The sequence below is a fragment of the Gorilla gorilla genome, chromosome 7 (assembly GCF_029281585.2).
Source record: "Gorilla gorilla gorilla isolate KB3781 chromosome 7, NHGRI_mGorGor1-v2.1_pri, whole genome shotgun sequence".
Lineage (NCBI taxonomy): Eukaryota > Metazoa > Chordata > Mammalia > Primates > Hominidae > Gorilla > Gorilla gorilla.
Window position 1 is genome coordinate 106,974,357 of NC_073231.2, and position 16,515 is coordinate 106,990,871.

Here is a 16,515-nt window from a genome sequence, read left to right on the forward strand (position 1 = left end):
GTGAAGATTCATCTCCTGGGTCCTCAGATGGGACTAACCTCCCTGAAGCCTCTACCTAGGCCGAGGAGGATAAGTACCAGGAGAGGCAGGGTTCTTTGGGGAAGCAAGAAGTGAGAATTGGCCAGGGGGTAGCAAGAACATTGTCTGCTCCAGGCAGGTTCTATTCAGCGCCATCCAGGAGCTACCTGGATTCGGTAGCTGCAGCTTTCCAGGCAGGAGAGAGGAGTTTGGTGTTGAGAAAGACACAAATCATCAGGTCCACCATGGCCTGGATAAAATGCCATTGACTGAATCCACCTTCCTTGCTTTTTATTCTAGCTCCACAGAACAGTCTTCTGATTACTAATGTAACATCCTGGCTACAATTTTTTTTTTTTTTTTTGAGACAGAGTCTTGCTCTGCTGCCCAGGCTGGAGTGCAGTGGTGCAATCTCGGCTCACTGCAACCTCTGCCTCCTGGGTTCAAGATATTTTCCTGTCTCAGCCTCCCAAGTAGCTGAGAGTACAGGTGTGTGCCACCACACCCAGCTAATTTTTGTATTTGTTGTAGAGACAGGGTTTCACCATGCTGGCCAGGCTGGTCTCGAACTCCTGACCTGAAGTGATTTGCCAACCTTGGTCTTCCAAAGTGTTGGGATTACAGGTATGAGCCACTGCACCTGGCCCTGGCTGCTTTGATACTAGGAAGAATTAGCCAGGTGGCTCCCAATGCTGGTCATTAATGTTCTGATCCCTGAGAAGGGGCATTCTCAGTTGTGAACAGATGTACTGGTGCTCTGATCAATTCTTTATTCTCTATGGATCTGGTTAAGTCAGTAGCTCAGAACTGACCTATTCTTGGTGTCCTGACAAAGTGGAGTTCTGGGACTTGCAAAGCTGAAGTGGAAAAAGACCACCTCCAGGTGCTGCCACCAGAAAAGGCCCTTCCTGGGTAACTGCTGGCTTCCCTGGATGGCAGGGGCTTTCAAACTTCTGGCTGTGTAACCTCCGAAAAGAAAATGAAATGTCATACAAATGCCCACTCTGCAGAGCCAGTTAAAGGGAAGCCGTGCTACCTGGGGGCTGGGGATGGGAGGCCGGGAGACAGCTCCCGTGCATCCTGAAAGCCTCTCCCTGTGGTGGGCGAGGGCTTCTTGAAGATGGACAGGCTCTGACCGCTTTTGTCCTCTCTCTGAGTCACAGGATGAAGTCTTGGCCTCTGCCATCTCCCAGTTCCTCCCTGGAGGTGATAGAGGGAGCCACCCACACAGAAGCTCCTACTCAGGGACTTGATTCCCCTCAGTGCCACGCCTGGGGGTGCACCCAGGTGGGGCCCCTGTATCCACTGCGGAGGTAGAAGGGCTGTGAGCAGGCTTTCCTGGTTAGGCTCTGTATTAGTCCGTGTGCGTTGCTTTAAAAGAATGCCTGAGACTGGGTAATTTATAAAGAAAGGAGGCTTATTTGGCTCGTGGTTCTGCAGGCTGTGCACAAAGCATAGGCCCAGCACCTGCTTCTTTCTGGTGAGGCCTCAGGAAGTTTCCAATCATGGCAGAAGGCAAAGGGGAGCCAGAGTATTACGTGGAGAGACTGAAAGCAAGAGAGGGAGGAGGTGCCAGGCTCTTCTTAAACAACCAGATCTCCTGTGAACTCAGAGTGAGTGCTCACTCATCATCATGAGGACAGCACTAAGATATTCATAAGGGTTATGCCCCCGCAACCCTAACACCTCCCACTAGGCCCACCTCCACCGCTGGAGGTCACATTCCAACATGAGATTTGGAGGGGACAAACATCCAAACCATATCAGGCTCTTTCCTAATCATTTTTCTTTTGCATCTTAAAAGTGAAGAGGAACGAAGTCAGGCTAAGCCACAGTTAAATGGTCCATGGGGGAACAGTTAAAGCAAGCATCAAAATATTAAAGACATAAAGAGCTTTCACTAATACCAGGTCATCAGTAGGTCAGGCCACCGGCTTTCCACCCTTCATAAAAAAGGGAGGGGGCGATTTCCTGTCCAGTTCTGAAGGGAGCATGCATGGAGAATGCTGGAAAACCAGGCCTCTTAAGCTCAGAAACGGTCTGTGGCCCCAGCAAACCCCAGGGCCTGGGACCCCAAATGCAGAAGAAATGCCTAGTAGCCACAGGGCCCAGAGGGGTGTGCAGTACTGGGAGACAGAGATGGCACTAATTCCCAGGACAGTGGCGGCCACCAGGGCATGCCCAGGAGCTCAGGGGTCTTGGTGGTACCGGGGAAGCTCCTTCCCTCACCCAGCAAGCAGCTGAGGCTGCGGAGACCAGGTACCTGCTCAAGAACATTCATCTGACAAATACTCATTATTGAGTGCCTACGGTATGCTGAGCTGTTCCAAGTGCTCTAGATGGGGCTGGCTGTGATCAAAGCAGAAAGCCCTGCCCTGAAGGACTGGATAGACCTCAGAAATACCTCTTATAAGTGTGAGAGTTTGCTTTATGCTTTTCTGTGTACAAATGGGCTTGCATTGCTTTGAAAATTAGGAAAAAGGTTATTAAAGAATGTTATTAGAAATTGTTTTTGAATAAATATCCACGAGGAAATAGAAACGTGATAAGGAAATACCAGCTAATTACACATCCGCAAGTGCAGTGGACTCTGTACTCTGATGAGGCCTCAGGAGGTGTGGTCAGAGAATCAACACCAGATGGTCCTAGAAGAATTGATTGTGAACTGTTATTGTCAAAGAAATCATAGGAGAACTGTAACTGTTGGTCAATCTGGTGATGTTTTATTCATGCACTTCATTATTCAGTCAAGAAACTTTTTTGTATTAGATTCTGAGAACATAGAGATGGGCAAGTTACCATCCTGCCCTCTAGGACCCCACATTTCTGTTGCAGGGCAGATATGTTAATGGTTACAAACAGCAGAATGTTGTAGGTGGCATGGTAGAGTTGGGGACTGGGTGTGGAAGGGACCACAGGAGAGAGATGACCATTTTATCTTGGTCCACAACACAGAGTCTGTTACACAGTAGGCTCTTACTCCGTTACTGAACAAACAGTGTTCGGGCAAAGCTTCATGGATGTGAGAACCTGGTAATTACACATCTTTGATGAAAGTGTGAGAGTTTGCTTTATGCATCTATGATGAAAGATGACATCTTTGGTTCTTGCATCTGTTCCAATTGCCTTTGCTCTTTTCTTGGCAACATCAATAACTTTTAGGTGTTGTGTGACCACAGCTGGTCTTCTTTTCATCACATCACCATGTGTCCTTGCATTCCTCACAATAGTTCTTTATTTCATTCTGCTCTCCTTCCACTGCTACCTGCTCTTTCTTCATAATTTTTCACTCCTACTTCATAAAAGCCATGTCTTCTTATGTCCTAACGAAGACGCAAAACAGTAGTTTAGAATTCTCTTCTGGTTCATGGAATACATCACTTTCAGAAATAGGACCTTCCTCTAGACTTCTGAATGACATTCCATTTTCTTTAATCTGCAGTACTGCAGAGCTTATTCTGCAAGAAGGAAAATCTGTTCAGATCTACTGGTTGCTAAAAGACACATTGTGACTCTCTTGACTCCACTCACTGTCCATTTGGACGTTTGTGGAATCTCATTCTTAGATAGACAACTGTAAGATAGTGTAGTGTGCAGAGCTTGGTGCAATTTCCAGTGACTACAGAGCACGTATTCCTTTCATTCCATTCCTACGTAGCTTTGTAGGACTGAGCCAAAATCTTCTCCTACAACTAATATCTGTCTAGTTGACACTCTGAATAAATAAAAAGTGCATGTGCGTGCGCACGCGCGCGTGTACACACACACACACAAACATCTGGCCGCCAGAATATACTGTTCCCAGGGCTTTTCCTGGTTCTGTCATCGCCCAAAACCTCACTTTTGTTGGAACTATGCTTCCTCCAACAATTGACCTATTGCCAGCCTATGCCTGACCACCTCCACCGCCATGCACATATGTACCCAACTTTCTGCACTTTTGTTTTCTTAGAATTTATTTATTAAATGGGGACTTGCAATTTCTAAATAAATGCAGAAAGAGGGGAATTGTTGGTAAGGTCAAGAAGAGGAGAATGGAGTGCTGCTTTGAAACACAGAACCCAAGCAATTGAGGGATGGATTCCCAATTCTTTTGGTTGATCCAGACCCTGGGCTTCTAAGCCAGAGGTAAAAAAAAATCTAGAGAGAAATAAGATGTCTTCCTTCTTGGCATGATAGGCCTCCTCTTTTGAGATGATGGAACATGTACTCTTTCTTAGTTTGATTTTGAAGTTTGCCTTATAGAACTTAGAATTTGTCTACATTTCTTCCATATTTGGGCAGTGGATTTTCCAGTTGTTTTAACTTCTGGTGGGGTTACATGCTTTTACTCTTCATGCATTCTAAATAGGTATTTTAGTAGAAAGTTGACAAAGGTTATAGTAGGTACTGATAAGCAGATTCAATTTAAAACCAGAATCCCTGACCTATTACATACTTATTCATTCATTGATTCATCCAACTAATATATATACACATATATATAGATGTGTGTGTATATATATACATATATAGATGTGTTTATATATATACATATATGTATATATACATATATACATATATATGTGTGTATATATATATATATACATATATACATATTTTTTTGAAGGTCTCACTCTGTCAGCCAGACTAGGGTGCAGTGCCACGATCATAACTCACTGCAGCCTTGAAAATTCCTGGGCTCAACCTGTCCTCCCACCTCAGCCTCCTGAGTAGCAGGGACTACAGGCATATGCCTCCACACCCAGCTAATTATTTTATTTTGTAGAGTTAGGGCCTCGCTACTTTGACCAGGTGGCTCTTGAACTCCTGGCCTCAAGTGATCCTCCTGTGTTGGCCTCCTAAGGTGCTGTGATTATGGGTGTGAGCCACCAGTCCCAGCCTTCCAACTAATGTTTATTGAGTTCAAATTATTTGCCTGGTCCCATGGTAGACACCAGTAGTAAAAACCCCACCCTGTCTTCATGAAGCTTATTGTCTAGTGGGTGTTTCAGGTTCCAGGTAATTCCATACAATATGATAAATGCTTCCAGATTAAGTACAAGGAGTGCCTTCTCTGCCCTACACTCTGGGCTATGAACCAGACGTCGTGGGAGAAAACACTTGGGATGATAGGTTAAAGGGCCGACAGTATTGAAGGTTCTTGATAACATGTTTATAGGTTTAGCCTTTGAACCTGTGAACCTTTAGATGGGGGAGCCCCTGAGGAATTTAGTGCAAGGAAGTGAGTGACTTATTGAAAGCTGTTATTTAGGAAATTACTGCAGTAGCCAAGTAAGGGGTGAATTGAGATGGGAAGAGAGGTGGGAAGTAGTAGGGCCAGTCAAGAAGGCTAACCCAGGAGGCCAGTGGGGATGCACTGAGAACTTGAATTAAGAAGGGTAGAAACAGAGAGGACAAGGCATTTAAAGGATCTGGCAATCAACCACATGTGGGTGGCAAGGAGCAGGAACACTGGAGATGACACCAAGATTCCAGGTGGCTGGGGAGATGCTGGTGCCATGTACGCAGAAGGGACAGCTAAGAGCAGATGCAGCACTAGGAAGAGATGGCGATGGTGGCTTTAGACACGTTGAGAAGGTAATCCCTACCTGTCTGCTCTTTCCTTCACTTATTTTTATTCAGCTTATTAACTCCAATCTTAGGTTCTAATACATGAGGCATTGAAAGTTTCTACAAAGAAAAATCCAAATAAACCCCCTTGAAGAAGATACCAAGGCTGAATCAACAGTAATTATGCTAACTCCTCACTTGATTCCATATGCTCTGGGGTCACATGTGGCTAGCTGGTGCTTTTCATCATCAATATGCCCACCCACCCCAAGCAATTAACTTACTTTGCATTCCCAAAGGATAGGTCTTAGTTGTAATTTTCCATAGGGAGGCAGTGGGCCAGACATGTAGGGGCCTCTGCCCAAACCACAAAGAGTATCAACTGTCAGGACAGAAACAGTATTCCAGAAATCTGATCATTCAGTCTTAAATATTCAAAACCTCACTTATTTGAAGAGACAGGGCAAGCATAAACTTGGCGCCGCTTTAAAGTTATTAAAATCTGGTTCTATTCTTCAGTATATGGATTCCCAGGAAAATTCCACTCTGATTTGCCAACCCCTTAGGTCTGTGGGTTATAGTAAAAGAGAAGCTGCAGATTAGTTCCGATTAATTTCCATCATAAGAGTCAATTCTTGCTTTTCAGGGAGAGATTAGGGAAGGAATGGCATGGGTAATTAAAATCCACAGATAGCACAAACACCCAGTGTAACTAGCAATTTCAAATCCTCCTCCACTGAATTTTTCTTATTAGAGGTGTCAAGTAGCAAGGCTCAGCCCACCTTTGGAGGCTGGATCTAACAAAATGTGAACACATCGGCAGGCAAGCAGGTGGGAGCAAGAAGATGAACAATGAGAAGCTGGGGGTTGTCGGCCTTCTGAGATTGAAAATCGGCCAATCTTGCCCACTCTCTGATGGTGTCATTTAGAAGAATCACATCAGTACTGTTAGTTTACATTGTGGGCTGCCAGGCAAGATTTTTAGAAAGGCCAGCTTACTCTTTGTTCATCATAGAAGAGCAGCTCACTGATCAGGAGCCCCACCCTTGTGGAGAATGGGTTTGCAGGAATTGCAGGCAGAAGGAGGTGACGTGGCAGAAGCAGACCTCCAAGAGCACAGGCTTTTCTTATTTGCCTCTGGCCTTAAGTTCTGCCACTTTCAGCTATTGATGTGACATGGGCCCAGCCCAGCTTGCAGCTGCTACCGCTTTAGATTTTCTTAGACACAGCTTTACACAGCCTTCATAGGGCCTCCCATTTGCCTGGCATTCGAGGCTGCACATTACCTAATCCAAATCACACCTTTCTTCTCACTACTCTCGAAACCATACACCATCTTTAGCCAGGTTCACCCCCTGGTGGGTAACATATTTGTATTTCTCACCATCTTATCTTTGCTCCTGTCATTCCCTAACCAAATCCCCCCACCCCGCAATTCTCCACCCACTCCTCTTGCTGGAAATGGAACTACTCTTCAATGTCCAGCTCTTCCTTCAAACCTTTCCTGTTTCCCCCAACTCGAAGTGATCATTCCCTCCTATGACAGCACTTCAGTGGTACGTCTTTGATGACACCACATTATGCTTTCTATTATATCACAGTAGCTTATATACCTTGTGACTTTAATGTTCTCTGAAATGTGGGTCATGACCCATTAGTGAGCTTTGAAATCACTTTAGTGGGTTGTGACCTGAATTTTAAAAAATGAAATAGAATAGAGTAGAATAGAACACTTTAGAGTACATTACACATAAACATATTTCCCTCTTTGGTTTATGATCAAAAAGCTTGAAAGTCACTGCTGCAAGTAGTAGTGATGTTTTCAGCTTTTATATAACAGAAAGCCTTGATCCAACCAGCTTAAATAACAAAGAATGTATTATCTTACATAATGCAAAGTCTGGAGATAAGGCAGCTCTAAGTTTGGTTTATTAGCAATTTTTTTTCTTAGATCTACCTCTTTTGTCCTATTAACAGTTTACCAACAGCATCAAGGACCCAGATTTTTGCTATCTCTGTTGTCTTTCTAGCTACCTCCTCTCCTGTTTGCCAAATGGCTGTAGGACTTCCTTGCGTCATAACAACATCCATAGAAAAAAGAAGCTATATATTCTTTGAGTCTCTATTTATCAGCAAAGAAATCTTTCCCAGAACTCTCCCTACCCCCAGATCTTCTATATTGTTCTTTGATACAAAGTGAAATCAAATGAATTACATGCCTAGTCAGGAGTGGCAAATCAAAATTAGTCTAAAGCAAAATTAGTTTAGACTATGCTAAGAGCACCTTCCATGAGCATCTCTCTGATTCTACTGGTCAGGCAGAAGGGGAGATTGATGGATCTGGATTTGGGGTAGGCAAGCAAAAGTATCTTCCAGCCACACACAAGGTGCATCTCAGGAGGGCCAGGGTCCCTTTCTCTGCAATGCTTCTCACGTAGCAAGTCTAGACAGTCACCTCCACTTCCAGTGATAAATGAAATCAATCACTTTGCCTGAAAGTATGAATATTCATGGGAAGCAGGGACCAAATATCTAATTTGAGATACTAGAGGCATTCTGCAGACATAGCTCACGATTTTTTGTTCCTATATAACTCACCAGAGGTTAGCATTTTTTCCAGGTCTTAATTTTTCTATTGAATTATCAAGTGTAAAGGGCTAGATTGACAACACTGTACATTGTAATACAATTTGAATAATAAGATACATATTTGTCACAATGCAGATGGCAACTGAAGGTTCACAGATGGAATTGTGGCTCTCGAGACGAGATGGTGAGCGTGTGGCGGTGGGTGTGGAGAGAGGCGGTATCAGAGGTGGAGAGACATTACATCATCCCAGATATGGAGTTTCTTTGGGAACTCTGGCAGGGTTATTGCTGAATCATTCCGTGAGGCAAATTATTGGTGTGTTCGCTGGACAAAGCTCACTGTAATTATGCCCTTGTGTGTTCCACCACTCCCCTTGGCATTTCTCTGCTTATGCTGCCGTTTAAGGCCAGACTTCACATGAACACATAAAATCATCATATCTGCAAGAGTCAGTGGCAGAGAGGATAAAGGCAGTGCTGTTTTTCCTCTCTTGAATACACGCATGTGCGTATGTGTACATGCGCATATACAGACACACACACATCCCTTATCAGAAAAACCTCAGGTTCAGAGGACTTTGAACTGTGGAAAAGCTTTTGCCTCTTTCTGTTTTCTCCGTTAAAATGCAAGACCCTCCCATCTGCCCAGTAGATAAAACACGACTGTGAGTGCTTTGCAATTCCTTGAAGGCTGCCTTGTGCTCGGGAGTACCAGACAGACCTCATCTCACTGCCAGACACTGGGTGCTGTCGATGCACCTTGTTGGCCAGTGAGGCCCAGGATTGGAAGGCAGCAGGCTCGGATTTTACTCTTGCTTAGGTTGCTAACTTATGACCCAGTTGTTAGGCTGTGTTGGGTCAGTGGGCCTTAGGCACAGTCCCAGCTCTGCTAGAGCTTGCTTAAATTTCCATGTTCAGTTTCAGGGGCCTCATTTTAAGAAGGTCCTTGGCAAACTGGGCGGCATGCTGGCTAGAATGGGCAACATGTGAGAGAGATGTCCAGAAACAATGAAGAAACAACAGGAGTAATAATTATAATTGTATAAGGCTTTCCATTGCATTATCCCATTGGATTTACTCAATCTTTTTTAATTTTTATTTTTAAACAGGGTCTCACTCTGTCACCCAGGCTGGAGTACAGTGGTGCAATCATAGCTTACTGCAGCCTTGACCTCCTAGGCTCAAGCGATTCTCCTGCCTCAGCTCCTGAGTAGCTGGAACTACAGGTGTGTGCCAACATGCCTGGCTTGATGTGCTAAATCATACAAGGTATTTACACTTATTCTAAAGAGATTCTAGAGACCTTAGATGGGAGAGACTGAGGTTGGTGCCTAAGAACCTTCTTCAGTGGATTATTTAACAGATGGTTTGGGACAGATTGGAGACGGAAGTGGTCATTACAGAGGGCTGCCATGGCTTCACTCTCATTTCCTTTCTCCAGCGTGACCCTGTAATTGATTATAAGAGCTAATATATATGAAGTGCTTTCTATGTGCCTGGCACTATGCTAAGTGTTTCCAAGCATTTAAGCTTCACAACAAATTGTGAGGTGGGTGCTGTTATTACTTCTATTTATAGATGAAGAAACTAAGCCTTGGAAACAGAAGCACCTGCGTTTCTGTTTGTCCCTGTTCTTTCTGTTCTTTAAAAGCCTGGCTCGTTCTCATTCTTCAGGACTCAGTTCAAGGTCGTTGGTGAGGCTTTCCTTGCCCACCTATCCAGTAGCCCACTGCTGACTCCATGGCCCTGGCAACACTCACCCATGTCCATCTCCTTCATAGGACATATTAGAATCTGCAGACATCTTAAAAGAAATTTTTTTAAAGATATGGGGTCTTGCTCTGTTGCCCAGGCTGGAATGCAGTGGCATGATCACAGCTTACTGCAGCCTTGAACTCTGGGGCTGAAGCAGTCCTCCCACCTCAGCATCCCAAGTAGCTAGGACCACAGGTGTGAGCCATAATGCCCCGCTAATTTAAAAAAAAAAAATTGTAGAGACAAGGTTTTACTATATTGCCTAGGCTGGTCTCAAAGTCCTGAGCTCCAGTTTTCCCACCTTGACCTCCCAAGGTGCTGGGATTACAGGCATGAGCCAAGGTATTTTATTTACTTATTCACTGGCTTATTTTCAGTCTCTACTATTCAGACATAAGCTTGGTGAGGACAGGGACCTTGTCCCTCCTGTTTGTCCTATGTTGGTGTCTAGCAGGGTGTCCAGAATATAATAGAAGCTCAATAAAATATTTGAATGGATGAATGAGTGCATGCAGGAAAGAATGTAATTCAATAATGGGATTTGGGCCCAAGCTTGTCTCATGTCAGAGAGCAAGGGCTCAATGCCCCTCTGTTCTGCTCCTGTGTTTTACTCACTCATCCATTCAACAAGCTTCGTTAAATTATCAACAAATGCCAGGCACTGAAGTAAGTGCTGGAGAATCCAATGAGTAAGACACAGTCTCTGGCCTTGAAAACCTCACTTCTGAAGGGTCGAGATAGTGGTTGGAAGTAGAAAGTTGACACGCCTTATAATAGAGTTAACTACAAAGTGACATAGCAACAAAAAGGGACTACCTAGCTGCCCCTGCCAGACTCGGAAGACTTCTGCAGAGCTGGTTACTTTGAACCTGACCTTGAAAGAGGATTCTGGGCTGTTGGGAAAGGTGCCCGTGTATAGAGACAGGGAGAACACATGAGTGTCTAAGGACCAGCATGGGACTCTTCCCATCCTACACTGTTGAGTCACATTTTGATCTCTGTGCCCAGTTGTTAGGAGGGCCACTGACCAACTGATCATTTAGTGGGAACATCATGAAGGGGAATTTTGCCTGGGGTGGGGGTAGAGTGCACTGGGAGTGGTATCTGTACAGCCCCTAACTATCCTCCAACTCTAAGAGTGGTGTGACTGGAAGAACTGTCTCATGGAGAAAGGCACCAAGAGACAGAACCAGACTACAGGGACATATTCTTCAGGACAGAATTCGTGTGTGTGTGTGTGTGTGTGTGTGTGTGTGTGTGTGTGAATATGAATATATATATCTCTATATATATTCATAGCACAGCCATATTCTTGCCCTAAATTTAGAGAATTTCCTAATGAGGATAACTACAACCAAAGCGTACATATTGATTTGTAGTTTCCAAAAGATTTTCTCAAACATGATCTCATTTGATCCTCCACTAGCCTTCTGGATATTCTGAAACTCAGAAAGACCATTTATTATTCATTTATTTGGTCAATGTCTATCGAGAATGAAGCCCCAGCCCAGACCTGGGCCGTGCACAGGGGTATAGTCCCAAAAGTACTTAGGTACAAAGAGGAAATGAAGGGCCATGACTCCATCCAGCATGTAGGAAAGGAACTCCACCCAGGGACGCCTGAATCGTGCTGAACGTGGGAGCCAGCATCCTGGGTTCCTGAGTCAGTCTTGCCCTGTGCTCACTCTCCAGGCATTGGGTAATTAAATGAGATCATTACTTCATGTGTCCTGGTTAGATTATAGGCTGGCTGCTAAGACAAAGACCCTTAAATAGGTAGGACTGCACCAAGATGAAAATTGATTTCTCTCTCATGCAGCCCTCCAGCCAGGTATCGTGGCTCTGCTCCAGGAAGTCATGCAGTGCCAGGCTCTGTCCACTTCATTGCTCTGCCAGTTCTAGGGGGCTGACCCCATCCAGACAGTCCAAGATGACTCCTCATCACAACTCATGCTGTGTTCAGATGCAGCCTGATACGGACACTTAAACGATATCTCCAGGACCTGGTCCTCTCTCAGCGCGGCTCCCTCATCCTCTGAATGAGAATCTCCTCCGCACCCTCAGACAGGCTCGTCCACCATGATTGCAAGAAGGTTTGGGCAGCTCCCTCCTTCATTTATTCTCAGCTTTAAGTCCACCGTCTCCCCTGTAAGAGTCAAATGCAAGTGCTGTGCTGCCTCTCAGTGACCTGCACCAATCCCAGTGGTGGGACAGGAGAATTTGTTCACTAAGACTATTAGAAGCTCCCCCTCAGCCCACCCCCGCAACTGTGTGGCTGGGAGTGAGGGAGGGATGAGTCCCTACAGAAAATTCTCTATACTGTTTGACCAGGAGAAGGATGAATGACTGTAAGTTGGTTTAAAAAAACAACTCATATTTCTTCTCTCAATCAATTATATGTACTCCTAGAGTCTATGATCCATAGCAGCTGTCTTCAAACTCCCCAATTTTGACTATGCCCCCAATGAGCACGTTTATTTCTTTGTAAGTACGCACATGTGCTACTCTACTAATATATTTCCGTGCCACAGACTACTAGTTGTGCCCAGAGGTCCATCCTTTCCTACTTCCTTAGTATAGCATTCCCTGATGGGCATGTGGCATCTTAGAATAGACTACATTTCCCAGGACCCCTTGCAGCTAGGTGTGGCCATGTGACTAGATTTTATCCAGTGAAATGTCAGAAGTGGGGGGCGGGGTGCTTTTCCAGGAAGTGTGCTTAATGAGAGAGCATGCAGTTCTTCCCTCCTTTTTTCCTTCCTGCTGCCTAGAAAGTGAACGTGATGGCTGGATCATGAGCAACAACCCTGGATAATGAAGTGAAAGCCACATGTTGAACATCTTGGAGCAACCAGAGAAGACATCTTGCTAGCTCTGGGCAGCATACCACCAGACTCCTTTTATTTTATTTTATTTTTTGAGATGGAGTTTCACTCTTGTTGCTCAGGCTGGAGTGCAATGGCACAATCTCTGCTCACCGCAACCTCTGCCTCCTGGGTTCAAGTGATTCTCCTGCCTCAGCCTCCCGAGTAGCTGGGATTACAGGCATGCGCCACCACACCCAGCTAATTTTGTATTTTCAGTAGAGATGGGGTTTCTCCATGTTGGCCAGGCTGGTCTCAAACTCCCAACCTCAGGTGATCTGCCTGCCTCGGCCTCCCAAAGTGCTGGGCTGGGTGTCAGCCCTTGCTCTGTGGTGCCCAATAGGGTTAGTGACATTTGTGTGGCTGTGCGTCTCCTCTCCTCCGAATACACTGTGCTCTCTGAGGCAGGAGCCCTGAAGGAAGTTCTCTGAATCACCTAGCACATCTAGGGCAGAAGCCCCCTCAGTCCTTGTCTTTTGCTTACTCTTCTGGGTCTTTTTCTGTCATCCATATCTTGCTTTTGCTGTGGAGGAAGAAGACAAGAAACTAAAGGAATTGAGAAGATGAGATACGATCTGAACCTGAAGAAGTGGGCAATTTGTAATTGTCAGAGAAACAGATGTGCACTTCCAGCCCGTGCTGCTGCTGCTAAGGTGCACCCACTCACAAACCCACTTCTCTGAGCACATGACTCTGCTAGCTCCATGGGGCTCTGCAGGGAAGGAGTGAGGGAGGGGGAAGAGGCAGAGAGCTGGGTTGTCTGAAAGCTTTCTCCAGGTCTTGCCTTTCTCTTCCCTGGAAGCCAATGCCTGTGAGGTCATATCCATCACATTACCTCAGAGATTGTCAGGATGGACCCAGTTCCATCACTCTGAGGCTGAGGGTCTGCCAAACCCCACTGAGAATGTACCTGGGAAACCAGACCCTGCCTGTCTCTTTAGGATCTGGGCGAGTCCATCCTCCCTCCCTTCTCCCCCATGAGGCACCAGTGTCCTGATTGTATCACAGCTTCAGAATTCCCTGACTCATGCCATCCTCGATTTTAGAAAAGAGCTTATTCAAGTGGTGTAGGCTGCACACTCCACCCCCTCCCACTCAATCCAGCGATTGAATTACAGCACCTGTGTGTGGCAGAGGGGCCAGGGAAGGAAGGGGCTGGGGAGGCGGAGAGGGGCTCCTGGAACCAGAGGGAGAGGCCCTTGAGGCAAACTTGTGATGATCTCGTTATGAAAGGAATCTCTTGGTGCCCAAAGAATGGCTGGCCCTTAACCCCAGGTGTGGGCTGGTTGGAAATGAGGAAGACCTCTGAGGTCATCCAAGTCTGCTAGGGAAATGCAGCCGAGCTGGGAAGGAAGGTATCCCCTACCCCCATCACATTCTGATCTGGGCTGTTCTCCCACACTTTTAGGTAGCCAGGCTATCATGTGATTTGCTAGTAACCATAGCAACAAACCTTGTTTCATGAAGTATATGGAGAGCAATCCCACAGAAAGAGATCCGTGTTGTGCTTTACCCAAGGGCAGCTTGCCTCCAACTCAGTCTGTTCTCCATTACTGCTGTGGCAATTGTTGTTGTTGAGGAAATGGCAGTGATTTGCTCTTTCTGAGCTGGAGACATTGTGGATATTGTTTTGTTCCCCTCCTGCTACTCGTCTCCCCTATTTTGGAGCACAGTCTGTGAAGACGAAAGACAAAAATAGCTCTCTCCAAGGGAGAGGATGCTAATGCACTTTCTGTGCTTTCAAAGACTGGCTTTTTGATTGTAAAAACCTCCACCTCCAGTAACTTAAACCTGGTAGCAAGTTCTGCTCTCTGACCACAAGAGAAAGCACTCGTGACAGCCACTGGGTTCACACACTGCTGTCTGCCATGAGAAGCCACAGAGAAGTGGTCTGTGCTAGGAAGACTGAACAGCAGTGAGCGGGGGTGCACGCCCACCCAACTGCAGGCACCGCCACTCTACGGCTCTCAGGCAGAGCTAGAGGAAGTGGCTCAGATATTCTTTGTTGCAAGCGAAGGGCATAATTATAATTTGGCGAAACACCCGTTGTTAAGTGATCCAGCAGCCAGCAGACAAATGACTGCTGCGGAATAATGTCTGAGCACGCACAGCGGGCCCTCCGAGCTGCCCATCAATCTGCCTTCACAGAGACAAGCCAGTCAGGTGCTGCCTTTGTAGGAGAATGCCATTCCTGACTCAGCCATGTGCCTTCTGTGTGACCTTGAACAAGTCACTTAGTCTCTTTGGGTGTCAGTTTCCCCATCTTTAAAATAGGCAGAGTGATTTTTGGGTAGCCGTTCTCTCTGGGTTTTGATAACAATCATATTTGATAATATGGAGAAAGTACTACCATATAGAAATTAAAAGGAAAGTACTTCAAAACTATAATCACTACAAAATATCATTATCCTTCTTTTAGCTGTGGAAGTATCCATTTCTAAAGGATTCAAAAAGTTGGAACAAATAAGTAATTAGGTCAAAAAGTTACAGTAGTGCCAAGCTACAGAAGTTACCACTATGTGGTTTTCAGCTAACATTTAATGAGTGCAAAGCCAATTGTGTATTTCATTTCATCTTCACAACACTTCCATGGGTGTCATTGATTTACATTTCACAGATGACACTCAAGTTCACGTAGCCAGTGACAGAATCAGGATCCAGCTCCTGGCTAGTCTGATTCCCAAGTCTAGGTTGTTAACCTGCTGCTGGAATATTGTGCTGGGGCCATTTCATTGGAAACATTCTCTGTGCTGTTGGAGGGCAGTTACCAGGTGGTTTCCTGGGAGCTCATAGAGCAATATGGTGTGTGTGTGTGTGCGTGTGTTGTTTATAAACAGGAGGCTGCCTTGCTTCCTTATTTTAGGGTCACTGATTTGTCCCATGCTAACATGACCATCTCTTATGGTCTTCATGGAGAACTTCTAGCTCAGCCAAGAATTTTGTGTCTGACCTGGTTTTGATGGTGGGAACAGAAGTGCTGTTAGTGAGTGTGCAAAGCCAGAAAAACGGAGTCTTGTGACACCATTGTCGAGGCAGAGAAGCAGAGTCAGCAGGTGAAAAGCTGGGGCACCCTGGTTCCATCCCCTCGGATTGTCTAATCTCACTATACTGGTCACATGTGCCCTTGCAGAGTCACTCTAGACTCTTCTTGTCCTTTTATGGCCTGGTGGGCTCATCCCCTGGACCACATCAACGAGCCTCCTTGCTCTTTGTTTTCTGGTTGCATTTGGGTGATGGGGAGCCTTGGCAGGAGAAAAGTGAGGCCAGGGTATTATTCTCCCGGTTCCCTCTCTCCTGGGTGGCTAGGGTTGGCTGCCCTTCAGTGATAAGGACTTCCAGCTGTTGCTAGCCCTGGGGTATCATGTATCCCTTGCAAAGTTTCTTACCTTGCTTATACTTTTATAAATGTCCCCTTACTAAACTCTCCTCCATTACCTAGCTGAAGTGTGCTCATTGGCTACCTGATGGGACCCTGCCTGATACAGCAGGACATAGGACCTGCTTCCTAGGACTATTGTGACAATGAAATGAGTGAATACGTGTAAGGCAGGTGCTCCATGTAGCTAGCACGTGGAAGGGGGATTAGCCCTCTTTCCCAGTGCATTTGCAAACGCCCTCTGCAGGGCTACAGTGTGGCCAGCAAACACTGTGTTTGGCAGGGTAGTTTGTCCAGTAGCCCCACCTCCATTCTCTCCGCAGTTTTGGCTGGCTTCCAAGGGAAACGAGCATATTCATT